Genomic DNA, 18654 nt, shown 5'->3' on the forward strand with positions numbered 1-18654 from the left:
ATTTATAAGAATATTTCCCAGATTTGTTTTCTTTCTCTGCATTTTGGAATACCACAGAATTATAGTGTTCAAAGAGACCTCAAAGGCCAAGCAGTGGAATCCTTACCAAAACAAGAATTCCTTTGCAATATACTCAAGGAATGACCCTATAGTCTTTAACTGAAGACTTTCAGTGAAGAAGCATAGCACTTCCTGGGGTATCTCACTACAATCTTGGATACCTTTAGTTAACATGAAATTTTTCCTAATATTAAGAGCACATTTATCTTTTTTTTTGCAGCTCCCACCCACAGCTGTCCTCTCTCCTGAGACAACATCCATTCGAGTGATTTAAGACATTTGATGTCACTGGTCTGCTTTGAGAATGAAGGACAAACAACAACAAAAGCATTCTGGGATCAAGCAGAACAAGTCTCGCATTTGTGAACTCTTCATGTATGCAACCTTTGTCTTCTCTTCTCCAAGTTAAATATCCCAAACTCTCTCAACTTTATTTGCTTGAAGTCTGGTTGCCTAGTCTGCATACTATGCAGCATCAAGTCCTTCCTAAGATGTGGTCCATATTTACAATACATAGCTAGTTAACTAGTTTGATATAAGAGTATTCTCTTGTTTGTAAATGTTTAACAAACAGCTCTGGGGGGCGGAGAGAATCATGTGCAGGGCACTCTTGAGGTTTAATCTGCTTTATTTATATTTTCTTTTTCATTTTCTTAAGTTTAGAGAGTCAGTAACAAATCCTGGTTAACAATCTGCTCAGGATGTGTAGGGGAGAGAGAGAGAGACATGGGGTAAAGAAAATGAAATCTTGTAAAATACTGAATTTGTTACAAATATCTTTTGATGGTTTCATTTGATGGGTTTCAGGATGGAAAGGAGTGTGGCATATGGAAGTAGAAAGGAGACAGAGAAAGACAGACAAAGCATGTATGTTATTTTATTCAGGTTTGTCACAGTTTCACAGTTTTGAGGATTTTGAACTAGAATGGATTTCAGAGATCTAGTTCAATCTCCTCATTTTACCAACAAAGAAACTGAGGTCCCAAAAGATAGTGATTTTCTTAAGTCCACACAAATAGTAAAATGGCAGGCTTAGAACTTCAAATTTAATTTTGAATCCAGAGCTATAATGGGCTGATTGGGAAACTTTTGCCTTTGTTACCTGGACCCTTATTTGACTTGTCATCTCTAAGCCATTCCTCAACAGGCTCCCTGAACCTTTAAGCTCTTTGTTCCTATTTCCTTCCTTCCTTCCTTCCTTCCTTCCTTCCTTCCTTCCTTCCTTCCTTCCTTCCTTCCTTCCTCCCTCCCTCCCTCCCTCCCTCCCTTCCTTCCTTCCTTCCTTCCTTCCTTCCTTCCTTCCTTCCTTCCTTCCTTCCTTCCTCCCTCCCTCCTTCCCTCCCTCCCCTCTCTCTCTCTATTTTTTTTCCATTCAGTAAGCTAATGTCTCTTGGTTTTCTACTTATGTTAAGAAGTTTCCTTATTTTTATCAGATCACCTTTAACTTTTTAACTTTCTTGATTGCACAATACTTAATGCAGTTCATGGACTTACTTCATAATCTCTAAATGCTGTTTGAGGAAAAAAAAGGAACCTTTAGGAATAAAGAAATGCCAATTAAAAATGAGATCAACTTTTTTTAAAGCTTCATTTGAATTCTCCTTGATTATAATCACTTATTACTATCTGTAACCACTATATCATGGCACATCCATTTTTTCTTATTCATGAGACATATCCTTCATGATAATTAATCCTAATATAGGTGAAATATGCAGCTACTAAGCTGTAAAATTAAAAAAAAACAACAATAAATTAACAGTTTCAAAAACCTCTTCTTCATCAGATGTTATCTTCATGGGAATACATAAAACAATAATAGTAATCATTAGCAAATCAACATACACTAGTTTATCAGACTATCTACCTTCAGAGAGAAATAACTTTAGGGAAAAGAGAAAGACACTCTTCTGGGGACCAGAAGAGGAAATGTTAATATCCTATTGCTGAACTCCAGGCACATGACAACTCTGAACACCTAGGAGATGCAGTTGCCAAAAAAAGAATAAGTGGCATATGATATAAACTTCCTCTTATTCAAAGAAAATGTAAACATTTCTGATGTCATATACACATGAAGGCTTTGAAGTCTAGTCTCGAAGGGGAGGAAGAGCAGACTTTGCCTTTACATTGTAAAGATCTGGACATTTTATGTCCTTTATATATTTCAGGTTTGTTATTCAAAAATACAAAAAACAAGATAAAAGAAATTACTTGCTTCCAACATTTCTGTGAATATTAGGCCAGGGGGTGGAGGAAGGGGATAGTTTAAAGATTAAGGAATGTGTATAACTGATCTTAAATGTCAGGATTAAATCCCACCTTCTCCATAAAAGAAATTTAAAACCCAAGGGAATAGTTAGGAACAGAGACTGCTTTTAATAGCAGAATGGAGTTCTTTAAAATGCTTTTTATATGCAAATATTTTGGCAAAGAAAAAGATTTCCTTTGTAAACTTGCAAGAAGTTTTTGAAAAACCAAAGAAATAGAAAATTTAAAAAAGGACTTAACACTTAAAGTCTTTTTCTAACCCTAAAAGTCTTTTAAGTTAAAAATTAAATTATGTTTAAATTAAGCATCTAGCTAGTTTCCTTATCTACCTCCTACTATTTTGGTATCAGATAGAGCCTTTGGTCTTTGTATTTTTTGAATGAAAGACCCTATATACATCTAAAAAAGGTATTACACTGGTGGCAGAACTAGTTTCCAAGAGGTTTATTACTTAATAACCATTCCAAGCAAGCAAATCCCAAAGCAAACAAATTAAAATTTGTCTGAAAAGAAAATTGGATCTTGTCTTTCATATAATGAACATACTGTGTCTACAATTCAGTAAGTCAGCAATCAGGATTACTCAGGCCCAAAGAAAATACCTTTCCTTCAGTAGCAGGGCTTTGTGTGTGTGTGTGTGCGTGTGTGTGTGTGTGTGTGTGTTCTTAAATATGCTGGATAATTGCCTTGAAACATCATTTTGCCTTGGAAAAGAACTATATGAAATATTGCATCTCTACAAAATTTTATCATTACCATCTTTGGATGGAGAGAAATAGATTTGGAAAGAAGTTGTGTTTATGTAAGCAAAGCAAAGAGACCTGTTGGCCTGAATGACATAAATTGATCATGCAAGTTCCCTCCCCACTATCACTAAACAGGACATTGAATTTGACTTTCCTTCAAAAGAGACAAAATCATTGGAAGTCATTGCAATTCTACCACTCTAGAATTATTAAATTCTACCTTCTCCCTCCCATTCCAGTTCTTTCTCTATCAGGCTAAATAGGAAAATGTGTAGAGACACATGCACATATATTGTACATGTACATATATTTTATATGTGTGTGTGTATATATTATGTGCATACACAGATTGATATAAAAATGTACAGTTCTAAGCTTTGATATCTTAAATACATGCACACAGATATAAATTATTACCACCTTGGACTTCAGTATCTCCAGAAATATATTCCTGGGAGGTTAGTTTTCTTTCTTTTTCACTTAGAGATACTAAAAGTGATTTGTGGTTTCCTTTCAATGTCATTCAGAAATGATCCTACTCCAAGTTAGTGATCAAGTATACAGATGCTCTTGTCCAAATTGGTAGATTGATTGGATATAAATCAATCACCAGAAAAGACACCTACAAGCCTTTTTTTTTTTTTTTTTTTTTAGGTTAAAGATGTGCAATTCTTCTAAACATAATTACATATCCATCATGCTGCACAAGAAAAATCAGATCAAACAGGGAAAAAATGAGAAAAAAAAACCAAGCCAGTGCACAATAACAAAAAAGGTGAAAATACTATGTTGTGATCCACATTCAATCTCCACAGTTCTCTCTCTGGATGCAGATGGCTCTCTCCACTACAAGTCTATTGGAATTGGCCTGACTCACCTTATTGTTGAAAAGTCTATCACAGTTGATCATTACATCATTCGCATGTCTTAAAAGAAAAAGTTAAGAATTTAAAATTGTTGAGGAAAAGGTACAAGTGTCAGTCCACATAGTCAGTCTGCCACAGTCCTGCTGGTTTGCTGACATTTTAGAGCAAGGATTCCTTACCTGGGATATGTGGAACTGTGAATAATTTCCAGGGAGCCCATGAAAATTTAAGGTTTATTGAGCACTGTGTATATGGGTCATATGTGATTTTCACAACAATTCTGTGAGGTAGCTGCTATTATTTTCCTCACTTTATAGTTGAGAAAACTGAGGCTGAGAGAGGCTCATTGACTTTCTCAAGATCACTTGGATACTAAATATATGAAGTAGCACTTGAACTTGTCTTCCTGACTCCAAGGTTTGTGCTTTTTACCCACTGAGCCATCTATGTGACTAATATAAACCCTCTGTGACAGGATCAGTTGTAGGGTGAGGATGTAGAAAGTAATATACCAAGGGAAAAAATACCTTCTTGTAAACATTAGATTATGGACAGGGGCCATTAGATGGCATTAGTCCTAAAATCAGGAGGATCTGAGTTCAAATTTACCTTCAAGCACTTAACACTTAATCTTTAACTAGCTAGGTGACTCTGGGCACTTAACCCTAATTACCTCACCAAAAAAATAAAATTTGATTATAGGCTCCAACCTATTATAGGCAGTTATTAATTAGTTTAATGTATTCTTAAAGTCTAACAAAATGGAGATTTTAGAGAAGTAACAGGAAATATCTTACATCCTAAACTATCCATCCATCCATCAACAAGCATTAATGAGTGCATACTATGTACTAGATATTACACTAAATATCTCTTGTATTGTGGTGTTCAGGAAAAACTATCATCTCTAGTGTGAGGGTTTGTCAAGCCTTTTTCCAGACTGTTTTCCACCTTTGGTGTTTCCCTGTATCACCCAAGTCTTATTTGTAGCTCCAAGAAGCTATAGCAGAGTTAGCAGCCACATCCCAGTAAAACCCTTTTGGGAGATGGGCTAAATCAGGATGAGGTCTCTAACCTTTCAGTGAGTTAGGGAGATGTCTACCTCAAATGTATGAAGACTTCCCTAAAACAGAATGGATGGGTGAGAACAATTTGTTCCTTCAGCCAAGAAGGCAGCTGAAATAGGTGCTGTGGAATGCTTAGAGCTTGTTCAGACACTGAAGACATCAAGGTCATCCACTGCAATCTGGGCTACCTTGACTTTTGTCTTCCTGGACTTTGATGAATCTGGGAGAGAGTGTGAGCCTGATAACTTTGTGCAATTCTGCTTTGTTTAAATCCACTTCACATGCAAGTCAAGATATCACCCTGTGATGACCTTGGACTTCTTTGAAAATGACAGACAAACAACAACATGCTAGATTCCTATGCCACAAAGAAAAAGGAAACCGTTCTTGTGTTTGAGAAACTTATAGTCCATCTTGAAGAGATGGCATATACATATATAGATATATTAAAATACGTGCAAAATTAATGCATAGGGACTTTGCAGGTAGGGTATTAGCAGATAGGCTTATCAGGGAAGGATTCATGCAGAAGGTAGCATTTGGGCTCTGAAGTAAACACATTTGTCTTAGAGATGGTATTGAGAAAGGAGTAGATTCCTGGCATGGGAAAACAGCTCTGTGTGATGAGGTAGAAATGATAGGAATGAAAAACAATGATAAAGCCAAGTTTGATTAGATTGTAGAGTAGGTGGAGAGGAGTAATGCACAATAAAGAAAGAAATGTAGATTGGACCCAAGTTGGGGTCGTTTTAATTGTTAAGCAGGGGAGTTTGTGTTTGATTCCAGCAAAAATAGGGAGCCACTGGAGTTTATGAATAAGAGAGTAACATGGTTAGACCTAGGGAAGTAACTTTGGCAGTCATATGAAAGATGGATTGGATGGAAGAGATATTTGAATCAGAGAGACTAATGAAGAGTATATTGCAATAGTTGGGATGACAAGTGATAAGGGCCTGAAGAAGGGTGATAGCTTTGTGAATAATGAGAATAGATGGATGTAGGAGATATTATAGGGGTAGAAATGACAAGATTTTGGCAACTAGAGTATATTTATATTTGAACTATTGCAAACTTTTCTATTTACTAATACTAACTAGTCATTAGCAGAGTAACTAAATAATCTGAAAAACTGCAGAAAAAGGCAAGTAATTTATCTAAGAGGAAAATTCAGGTACTCTGAGAACAGATTAAAAGGATAACAACAAACAAAAAAACAAAAAAATTAAAAACAAAACAAAAAACCAAAATGGTCAGATTGATATTTTAGAAGTTATAGATAGTTTGGAGAAGATGAATGAATTTTCAAAAATCAAAATAATAGGCTTAGAAAGAATATAGTTTAATGAAGTTTAATAGAACTTTTCTGAGTACCTTTCCCTTATCTGTAAAATGGGGATGCTAATATCTTAGTACTTTTCTCAATGTTGTTCTGAAGAATGGAATAATGCATGTAAAGTAATTTATAAATTTCAATGTGCTGTATAAATGCAATTTCTTCCTTCTTTTGGATATTGTATAATGCAGTACAAAAACATTGAACTCGGAGTCAAGAAAGACTTCATTTCAAATGCTTCATCAAACATTTATTAGATGTGTGGCATGGAAAAAAGTCACATTTATTAGATGTGTGACATGGAAAAAAAAGTCACAATGTCTATTTGCCTCAGTTTTCATGGTGATCAAGTGGGGCCTTTAATACTTTTAGTATTTATTTCAAAGATTTATTTTTTCCTTTATTAATGTTTTTTTATTTTTCAAAACATATGCATGGATAATTCTTCAACATTAACCATTGCAAAACCTTGTGTTTCGATCCTCCCCTTCCTCTACTCTCTCCCCTAAGTGGGAAGTATGTTAAACATGATAGAAATATATGCTAAATCCACTATATACATATATATTTATACAATTATCTTGATGTACAAGAAAAATCAAATCAAACCAGAAAAAATGAGAAAGAAAATAAAATGCAAGCAAACAACAACAAAAAGAGTGAAAATGTTATGTTGTGAATCACACTCAGTTCCCAGTCCTCTCTCTGGGTGTAGATGGCTCTCTTCATCATAAGACCATTGGAATTGGTCTGAATCACATAGATTTATTTTTTGTAAGCATACAGTGAGATCCATACAAAAGGTCACACACTGCATGTTGGGGAGATCTTGATGCTCTCTGTAAATATCTACTATTATTTGGGAAGGAAATTTAGAAAAGTAATAGTATATGCTATATGACACAGTAAATACTCAATATAGATATATGTAGGAGATATTGTGGGTTTGGTTCCAGACCCAACAACAAAGCAAATATTGCAATAAAGCAAATCACACAAATTTTTTCATTTCTCAGTAAATATTAAAGTTATATTTATATTATACTGTAGACTATTAAGTTTACAATAGTATTATGTATAAAAATGTACATACCTTAATTAAAAATATTTTATTGCTAAAAAATACTGATCATTATCTGAGCCTTCAGCTAGTCATAATCTTTTTGCTGGTGGAGGACCTTACCTTGATGTTAATGGATGCTGACTGTTCAGGGTGGTGGCTAGGTTTCCATCTATATTTACTTTGGACATATCTTCCCTAGCTTTTTCTAGCTTTTTGAATTAAAATAAGAGACATTGGCTTCTTCCTTTTAGTTGAACACTTAAGAATCACTATAGGATTATTAAATGGCCAAATTTCAATATTGTTGCGTCTCAGAAAACAAGGATGCTCAAGGAGGGGAGAGAGAAGGAGATAGCTGGTTGGTGGAGCAGGCAAAGCACACAATATTTATTAATTAAATTCAACATCTTGAATGGCATGGTTTTTATCACACCAAAACAATTAAAATCATAAGTCAAGATAATAGATATAATAATAATGAAGAAGTTTGAAATATTGTGAGAATTACCAAAATATAACATAGGGATGTGATGTGAGCACATGTTGTTGGAAAAATGATGCTGATAGACTTGCTCATTGTAAGGTTGCTACAAATCTTCAATTTGTTTTAAAAAAAAGGGCAAAGAAAAAGAAACATATCTTTTTTTTTAATTTTAATAGCTTTTTATTTACAGGTTATATGTATGGGTAACTTTACACCATTGGCAATTGCCAAACCTCTTGTTCCAATTTTTCCCCTCCTTCCTCCTCCTTCCTCCCCGAGATGGCTGGATGACCAGTAGATGTTAAATATATTAAAATACAAATTAGATACACAATAAGTATACATGACCAAACAGTTATTTTGCTGTACAAAAATAATCGGACTCTGAAATATTGTACAATTAGCCTGTGAAGGAAATAAAAAATGCAGGTGGGCAAAAATATAGGGATTGGGAATTCAATGTAATTGTTCTTAGTCATCTCCCAGAATTCTTTCGCTGGGTGTAGCTGGTTCAGTTTATTACTGCCCCATTGGAACTGATTTGGTTCGTCTCATTGCTGAAGATGGCCAGGTCCATCAGAATTGATCATCATATAGTATTGTTGTTGAAGTATATAATGATCTCCTGGCCCTGCTCAAAAGAAACATATCTGTGAAATACAATAAAGTTAGACCAATGAAACAAGGTATGCCTGTATATTCAATTGAGGATTTCTGCAGTAAAAAAAATAGAAATGATTTCAAGAATAATTTAGATAAATTCATCACATAGCTACATATTTTGTTATTAAAATAAATTGTTTTTTAAAAAATTGAGTGTTTTCATGTGCAAAAATGTTTGTGGCAGCCCTTTTCATAGTGGCTAGAAACTGGAAACTGAATGGATGCCCATCAGTTGGAGAATGGCTGAATAAGTTATGGCCTATGAATGTTATGGAATATTATTGTTCTGTAAGAAATGATCAGCAGGATGATTTCAGAGAAGCCTGGAGAGACTTACATGAAGCGATGCTAAGTGAAACAAACAGAACCAGGAGATCATTGTACATGGCAACAGCAAAATTATACAACGATCAATTCTGATGGATGTGGCTCTCTTCAATGAATTGATTCAGACCAGTTTCAATTGTTCAGTAATGAAGAGAGCCATCTACACCCAGGGGGAGAACTGTGGGAACTGAATGTGGATCACAACACAACTTTCTGTTGTTTGTTTGCATTTTGTTTTCTTTCTCAGGTTTTTTTTCCCTCTTGATCTGATTTTTCTTGTGCAGCAAGATAACTGTATAGATATGTATACATATATTGGATTTAACATGTATTTTAACATGTATTGGAATATCTGCTATCTAGGGGAGGGGATGGGGGGAAAGAGAGGAAAATTTGGAACAGAAGGTTTTGCAAGGGTCAGTGTTGAAAAATTACCCATGCATGTGTTTTGTAAATAAAAAGCTATAATAAAAAAATTGAATGTTTTACTTTCTCTTCACATGCCCTTGCGCCACTGAAATTGAAAGAGAAATAGAGAACCCTTACATTGTATAAGTATAGTCAAGCAAAACTAGTCTTATCCAAAAATTCAATTCTTCTGCAAATTAGTTTATTATCTTTCTATATGAGCTTAGCTGTATTTTTCTTTTTTTTTTCTTCTTTTTCATTAAAGCTTTTTATTCACAAAACATATGCATGGGTAATTTTTCCAACATTGACCCTTGCATAACCCCCCCAACCCCTCCCTCACCTGGCAGGCAATCCAATACATGCCAAATATGCCGAAATACATACCAGATCCACTATGTGTGTACATATTCACACAGTTATCCAATTGCACAAGAAAAATCAGATCAAGAAGGAAGAAAAAGAAAAACGGAGAAAAAAGAAACAAAATACAAGCAAATAATAACAGGGAAAGAGAGAGAATACTATTCTGTGTCTCACCCTCTATTCCCATGGTTCTCTCTCTGGGTGTAGATGGCTCTCTTCATCACTGCACAAGTGGAACTAGTTTGAATCATCTCATTATTGAAGAGAGCCACGTTTATCAGAATTGATCATCATATAGTCTTGTTGTTTCTGTGTATAATGTTTCTGTGTATAAAGTAAAAAGCAACTTTTCTTCTTTCTTTGCTCTCTTTGTGGGTATAGGCCTAGTAGAAGTATTGGTGCTTCAAAGGGCATCCACAGTACAGATATTTTGAGGGCATATTTCCAAATTGCTTTCCAGAATATCTGGACCAATTTATAGCTCCAACACTGGCCTTCAATGTGCCTATTTTCCTACCCTCTTTCAACACTTGTCATTTTCTTTTTTCTTTCTTTCTTTCTTTTTTTCTTTTTTTTGGCATTTTAAGTTATCTGAGAGGTATGAGATAGAAATTCAGATTGCTTTAATTTGTGATTTTCTAATTTTTAGTGATTTGTAACATTAAAAAAATGGCTATAAATAGCTTGGCTATCTTCCCTTCAGAACTGCCTGTTCATATTCTTCTTCTTTTGATCAGTTGGAGAATGACACTTATTCCTTTAAAATTGGTTCAGTTCCTTATATTTCTTGTAAATGAGACCTTTATTAGAGAAAATTGCTATAAATTGTTTATTCCCTAGTTAACTGTTTCCCTTCTATTCTTAGTTACATTAGGCTTGATTATACAAAATCTTTTTTAGTTCCAGGAATCAAAAGTGTCATTTTTATCTTTGATGATCCTTTCTGTTCCTTCTTTGATCATAAACTCTTTCTTTATCCATAGATTTGACATTAATTTCTTCTTTGTTCCTATAATTTGTCTATGATATGACCTTTTATCTGTATGTTACATATCCATATAAATTGTGAGGTAAATACAATTATAAAATATTGTTTTCAGGTATAAATATAGATCTAAATAACTGGAGAAATATTTGTCATTCACTGGTTGGTCAAGTCACGCAATAAAACTATAAAAGGATTATTTTCTAAGAACTAGAAAAATTATAATGAAATTCATCTGGATGTATTTAAAAGTAAAGATCTCAAGGAAAATACTGAAAAAAAAAATAGGAGGAAAGAGGACCCGGCAGTACTAGCACTTTAACTATACTATAAGGGAAAAATTCTCAAAACAATTCAGTACTGGAAAAAAGAAAAATAGACATGTCAGTGAAACAGAGTATATGAACAATTATAGAAGTAAATGAACCTGGTAATCTATTATTTAAAAAACCCAAATACTTCAGCTCCTGGGATAAGAACGCACTATTTGATAAACACTGCTGGGAAAACCGGACAGCTATCTGACAAAAATTAGGTTTAGATGAATTCTCTACCCCTTATGCCAAGATGAGAGAGACTGGGCTAAATAAAGTCTCACATTGATGTGATAACATATCCCCTGAAGGTTTAGAGTTGTCCATTGTCTATCTCATATTAAACAAATGATAATTTATTACATTTTATTTTATATACCTAAATCTTTATTTCCTTAGGGAATAGTGTTTGGTCTACTTGTTTTTCAAATATAACATTCCTTCCAGAAATCAATCAATTAAGAAGTATTTTTAAGCTCCTACTAAGTAGTATATATTGAATAGGACTAGGAATACAAATATAAAAGTTAATATAACTCTTGCTCTAAAAAAGCTTCCAATCTAATAAACCAGATTTAATTTAATTCCACAAACATGTATTAAAGATGCCTACAATAATTGGAAAAATACAAAGTATAGGTAAGATATGATCTCTACCTTCATTAGACTGTAACACTCAAGGTATAAAGGACTTCTGGACCATTTAGTTCAATATCCTTTTTGTAGGTGAGGAAATTAAGTGAGAGACACAGAGAAAGAGTAATTTACCCAAAGCCACACTTTGTGGGGTAATTGAATCTCCTCATTATCGCTCTTAATACAGTACTATATGACTTGTTACCGTCTTGTGGAGTTATCTAGTAGATAGAGATAGTTAGAGATAGTTACAGTGGGAGATAATAGACAATAAATGAGTTTTTTTCTTAATGATATTTTATTTTTGCAATTATACATGTAGTTTTCAACATTCATTTTTGTAAGGTTTTGAGTTCCAAATTCTTTTCTACTTCCCTCCCTTACTCCCCTTCTAAGACAGCATGCAATCTGATATGTACTATATATATATACAATCATTTTAAACATATTTTCCTATTTCATGTTGTGAAAGAAAAATCAGAACAAAAATGAAAAACTAAGAGAAGGAAAAATAAGCATAAGCATGCAAAATAGGTGAAAATAGTATGCTTCAATTCACATTCAGTCTCCATAGTTTTTTCCTCTGGATGGGAATGATATTTTCCATCCCAAGTCTATTGGAATTGTCTTGGGTCATTGCATTGCTGCAAGGAACTAAGTCTATCATAGTTGATCATTGTACAATCTTGCTGTTACTGTGTACAATGTTCATTTGGTTCTGCTTATGTCACTCAGTATTCAGTTCAGACTTTTCTGAAATCATCCTGCTCATCATTTTTTATAGAATAATAATATTCCATTACATTCATATACCACAACTTATTCAGCTACAATGAATAAGTTATGAGTCACAAGTGAAAAGCATCATTACTGACTGGGAAGATTAGGAAGTATTTATGGAAGAGGGAACAGCATATTTACAAATTAAAAGATAATGCAAAGAGTTGGAAAGGGTAATATTGTAAGAATACACGGAGTAGCACAAGAAAAGCAGAAAAGCACAGAGTATGTTTAGAAACCAAAGATTTAAGTTTGGTTTCAACAATCAGGACATAAACAGTTATTAAGAGTCTATGTGCTAGAAACTGTCCTAAGTGCTTTGGATACAAAGAAATTCAAGAGTTTCTCACCTCTTGACTTTCACAATCTAATGGGGGAAGGGAGCACATAGAAAGAAGCAAAAAGGAAGCATGGGAGGTTGATAGGGAAAGAGACATGATGAAGTACTAAAACTGTGATAGAAAAAATCCAAGGATGTAAGAGTTTCATCATTGATTTATCATTTTGTAAAATGATTAGTTTTTGTAAATGATAAAGTACAAGAAAGTATTCAAGTTAGAAATAAGAGAAGTTATGAGTTTCAGAGTTGATTTCATCAGCAAAGGCCATGTAGAATGGAATGATATGTAGAAAGACTAGAAATAGCAATATAAGATTTTTTTAAAAAATCAATTATAATGTCCTCTGTTTGGCCTTGAAAGTTCCTCAAAATCTTATGCCTTCCCACCATTTTACTTTTCTTATAATTTACCTTCCTCTGTGAACTCAATCTACAATCCAGCTCCATTGGTTTCCATGTAGTTTTTTGAATGTGATTCTCCATTTCCTCCAACTGTGCTTTTTAAAAATTTATTATTATAGCTTTTTATTTACAAGATATATGCATAGGTAATTTTTCAGTATTGACCCTTGCAAAACCTTCTGTTCCAACTTTTCCCCTCCTTCCCTCTCCTTCCTCCCCCAGATGGCAGGTAGACCAACACATGTTAAATATGTTAAAGCATATGTCAAATACAATATATGTATACATAGCCATACAGTTATTTTGTTGCACAAGAAAAATTGGACTTAGAAATAAGGTAAAATTAACCTAAGAAGGAAATAAAAAATTCAAGCGGAGAAAAACAGAGGGATTAGAAATGCTATCTTGTAGTTCACACTTATTTCCCAGAGTTCTTTCGCTAGGTGTAGCTGGTTCTCTTCATTATTGAACAAATGGAACTGATTTGGTTCATCTAATTGTTGAAGAGAGCCATGTCCATCAGAATTGATCATCATATAATATTGTTGTTGAAGTATATAATGATCCCCTGGTCCTGCTCATTTCACTCAGCATCAGTTCATCTAAGTCTCTCCAAGCCTTTCTCTAGTCATCCTGCTGTTCATTTCTTATAGAACAATAATATTCCATAACATTCATATACTATTATTTATTCAGTCATTCTCCAATTAATGGGCATCCATTCAATTTCCATTTTCTAGCCACTACGAAAAGGACTGCCACAAACATTTTTGCACATACAGGTCCCGTTTTCTTCTTTAACATCTCTTTGGGATATAAACCCACTAGTAACACTGCTGGATCAAAGGATATGCACATTTTGATAACTTTTTGAGCGTAGTTCTAAATTGCTCTCCAGAATGGCTGGATGTATTCACAATTCCACCAACAATGTATTAGTGTCCCAGTTTTCCCACATCCCCTCAACATTCAGCATTGCCTTTTCCTGTCATCCTACCCAATCTGAGAGGTGTGTAGTGGTATCTCAGAGTTGTCTTAATTTTCATTTCTTTGATTAATAATGACTTGGAGCATCTTTTCATATGGCTATAAATTAACTGTGCAGATATTAAGCCAGACTATAGTATGAAAACAAAAATCAAAACATAACAAAAAACCCCACAGAATTTGATGATTAGCTTATGTCTCCAGAAGGATAGAGGAGAGAAAAGAGAGAAAAGAAAGAAAGAAAGAAAGAACAAAAAAGCTTCTTTAGAATAGTGGGGTTAGAAACCAGACTATTATGCTATAACTATGTGATCTAAAAATAATTTTTTTTCCATTTAGGGGTGAGTTTGAATTTTATATCACTATAAATGTCAACTTCCCTAAAGTCAGTTACTTTATATATTGTCAATCTGTTTTGGTTCTTAAGATGGCCAAAATCAATGGTTGATTCAGTGCTAAAAATAGATAGCAACTTCTACTTATGTTGTGTAATGGCTGAATTTACCTGCCTCTGTTTGCTTCTTGAAGTATTAATTAAGTGTTGGGACATGTGTTGAATTTGGAATCAGATCTGGTTTGAATTCTGCTTGATATTTATTGCATCATCTTATGCAAGTCATATCACATTTCAGAGCCTCAGTTTACTTATCTGAAACATGGGAATAATAACCGGTGTTTTACATCCTTAATAGAACTGTTGTGAGGAAATCTCTTCCTGAACCTTAAAGCCCTGTACACCTGCAAGTGATTAACTCACTGGTCCATATTTTCATAGTTGCTGAATTATCCTACAGGATCATTACATGGTATGATAATTATATTCAGGTTTCTTAAGTTACCCTAGTGTCTGTAAAACTGGCAATGGCTAATATGTGGTTTAAAGCAAGCAACCATAGACTAAAAGGTTTTATAAAGTAAAAATGGTAATGTCTAGAGTTTTAAGAGCCTGCTTTGCTATTAAATCTCTTCTTGGACCAGGTAACGTAAATATTTAATATCTGGTTTTGAAAAGATTTATAATATTTGCTTAATTGTTGTGTTTGCTTCTCATACAGTGGAACTGGTGTACAGATTGTTCTGGGGAATATGGGGACTTAACAAATGATATTTTAATCCTCACCACGGCAACTGATTTTGCTATGTTACAAACATATCAATAATACATTTGCAAGTCTGCCAGCTGGGGATGAAAACTGCAAGGGAAAAGAATTGGTGAGGTTTACTCTACAATAGCCTAAAAGATCAAACATTAGACATCATTTAGAAATAGTGCCTTTTTACTCTATCTTTCAGTATTAAACCAACCCTCTCAAATAAAACATCTTATATTGGTCTGCATGCAGAAATGACAAAAGGAGAATGCAGCAGGGGGAAAAATTATACAGCTTAAGCTTGGACACAAATCCAAAGCAAATAAAATTAATATTGGATCCTAAAATGGTAAATATTTGGGTGATAAATCTTGAAATTCCAAGGTTACCAGGGGGTCAACTTCCAGATTTTACAAAAGATTCTAAGAGGTAGCCAATCCAGGATCTTCCTTTCCTTTCACCAAATATTTTCACTCAAAGAGAAAATCCTTGCTTTGTGAGAATTCAATGTTTTCCACTTTTTTCTTGTGTGCAACCAGTGTTTGAGCAACATTCAAACCATTTAGACCCAGAAAACATGTAAAACATCAGCACAATTTTAACCCTCTTGCATACTGCATTAGATCAACAACAGAAATAATTGCTGTCAGTTTGTACATTTTTGACCAATAATTCTCTGTTTTTCCTGCAAGTAACTTGAGTGATGCAAATGACCTTATTTTTACAGCATGCTTTTATTAAATAGTTTATTATTTTGGCAGACTAATAAAGATTTTGGTATTTGCTTTTATTTGCAATAATATTACCACCACATAAAAAAGGATTTTATGTTCTTTTTGAGGAACAAGGAGGATAAAAGTGGTGATGGATAGCGCAACTGAGGCATCAGCAATGAGCTGGAAATGAGACACATAAATATGAAAGCAGAGCTAAGAAAATAGAACTGCACCCTTGGCCTTTCTTAAAAGAACATGCACACGCCATGGTTCATTCACACTGTTACAGAAACTCCTTTTGTTTCCAGAAAGTCAGGGGCTGAACATAAAGTCTGAAAGACTATTTTTGACTCAAAACTGTCTGACTCTTTTATTTAATTAGTTTCATTTAGAAAAATATTTTCCAAGATTTCTGAAGGGGTGGTTTTGATGGGAGGAGGGAGGTGGTTAATGAGGAATATAGAGACATTTAACTGAAGACATTTGGTGTGGAGTAAGGCTAAGGGAGAATTTTTAAAAAAAGATTTAATGTTTTAGTCATTACTTAGCACATTCTTCTGAAATCAAAGCATTCTGACACAATGGGGTCTTCAGAGATGATAAAGCAATTGTTCATGTATTAGGAGCTACAAGACAGATGGCTGGACTATTGGACGTGTCTTTATGGACATATGATACAGCAATGTATATAAAAACATTGAACTCACTAGTGGGGGTGGATGTGTAGAGTTGTAGATTGCAGCATTAATTGTGCCAATAAAAACACTTGTTTATTTTTAAGCAATGGTTGTGTGTTTGTGATTATGTCTTTCCATGTAACAATCAAATGGGAACATTTACATATAAACATAGTCACTGGGGGGGGAATATATATATATATATATATATATATATAAGCTCCTTAATACCACACTTAAATTCGTTTTTCTCTTTTTTTGTAGTAATAAATAATCATTACCACAAATATAAATTAGCTGATATAGAAATAATAAAGGAAGGGTACATCAAATAAATCATAAGATGTCTGGCTCTTGCTCTTGGGGAAAAGAAAGTAGTGATTCAATACTCAGGCATGAAACGAGTAGACTTTGTGTGCATGTGGGTATGATCAATAACTGGGGTTGGAGGATATAATCCAGTGTAAAACAGAGAAAACTATCACTTCCTTATTGATTTCGGGACCTCCTGCAGGGAGTGTCCATGCCACCTTTCTAACATTCATGTTTGCGTTGGAAAGGCTAACAATAGATGGGAGTCTGACGAGAGGTTGGTGGGAACAGAACAGGTTTAACGATTAATGATATGCCGAGGCTGGGTTTGGGGAATTGCTTCGCCCAATGCCAATCATTCACTTCCTGCCAGTAGCACTTCACATCTTTCCTGGGATACCATCCAACCGCAGTGGCATCTAAAATATAGCGAGCAGTGTTGTTACAGTTAGAGGTGAAATGGAAAGTTCCGCCAACCAGAAGTGACAAATTCACATGGCTGAGTGTTGCCTAGCAATGGGGCTGAGGGGGATGTGGCAAGGCTGACTTCACCCACAAGGGTGCAAAGAAAGGGGGCAGGGAAACATTTCCTTTGAGGCTTAGATGGCCTCACACCTTGAGCAGGACACGTAGGCTACGTTGGCTGTTGTCATTTGAAGGGGTGAGGTGGAGCAGAAACAGGAAGGGACAGCAGCTGAGTGAATAGGATAAGTAGCTTGAGAGGGGGAGTCCTCAGCAATTAAAACACTGAAATAGGGGGTGGGAAAGGGGGAGAGCAGCAAGATGCCAAGATGCCAGACTTTCTGCAGAAACTGATGGCAAAGGGCCATCCTGCTGCCTTTTGACTGCAGTCCTCTTGATGCACCTCTGTTCAGCTGGCACTTGGCAGCTATGTGGCCCCAGGGTAAAACTGGCAAATGTTGGCTTTTTCTTCCCAGAAATCCACCTGATACCAACCCTCATGATGGGCAGCTTGACTCAAGAGATTAGAAGAGATTGAAATGTTCAAAGTCTCATTCTCTCTGTCTCTGTCTCTCTACCTCTGTCCATCTCCATCTCTTTCATTTATCAGGTATGATGATAGTAACTTTAAATAAGAGGAATCTTTTCCTGTGAATTTATTAAGGGTTTTGGGGTTAAGTGATCTTAATTGTTCATTATCCATTCTTATATTAAGAAAGTACAAGGTTTGGCGTATATATAATGGAATCAACTGAATGATAGATGAGACTTTTGGAGGTGTCATAATTACTTTGAATATCTCTCTTTTCATTCACCTCTCTGACTCCCTTTATTTCTAAAAGAAATAGTCCTTCATAAACTTATTCTCTACAGGCTTTATATGGTGGCAAATCCTAGCCTGACTAATCACTTTAGTATATAATTCTAAGGCAATATAGAACAAGAAGACCTGAGGTAAAGTCCCATCTGTGATCTGTTACTGGCTTTGCAATCTTAGGCAGATCATTTAACTACAAACCACTCTATAAGATTTTATTTTGCAGTGTACTTCAATTGATAGAGAGACGGGATTCTCTTTCTGCCAATGAAACTAACTTTCCCTCTCTCTCAAATCCCATTGTACCTCATACAGTCTTTTTACCCCACAAATCTCTCTTGAATCTAAAGCTAAAATTGTAGCATCCTTAATAGCTAAATTAATATTAATAGCCCATTAAGAAGAGATCTGCAATAATACTGAATGACATGAAGATTTTGTCATTGAAAAGGGAAATTATATAGAGACAGTTTTAGTTCCT

This window comes from Sarcophilus harrisii, chromosome 2, assembly GCF_902635505.1.
Source record: "Sarcophilus harrisii chromosome 2, mSarHar1.11, whole genome shotgun sequence".
NCBI lineage: Eukaryota > Metazoa > Chordata > Mammalia > Dasyuromorphia > Dasyuridae > Sarcophilus > Sarcophilus harrisii.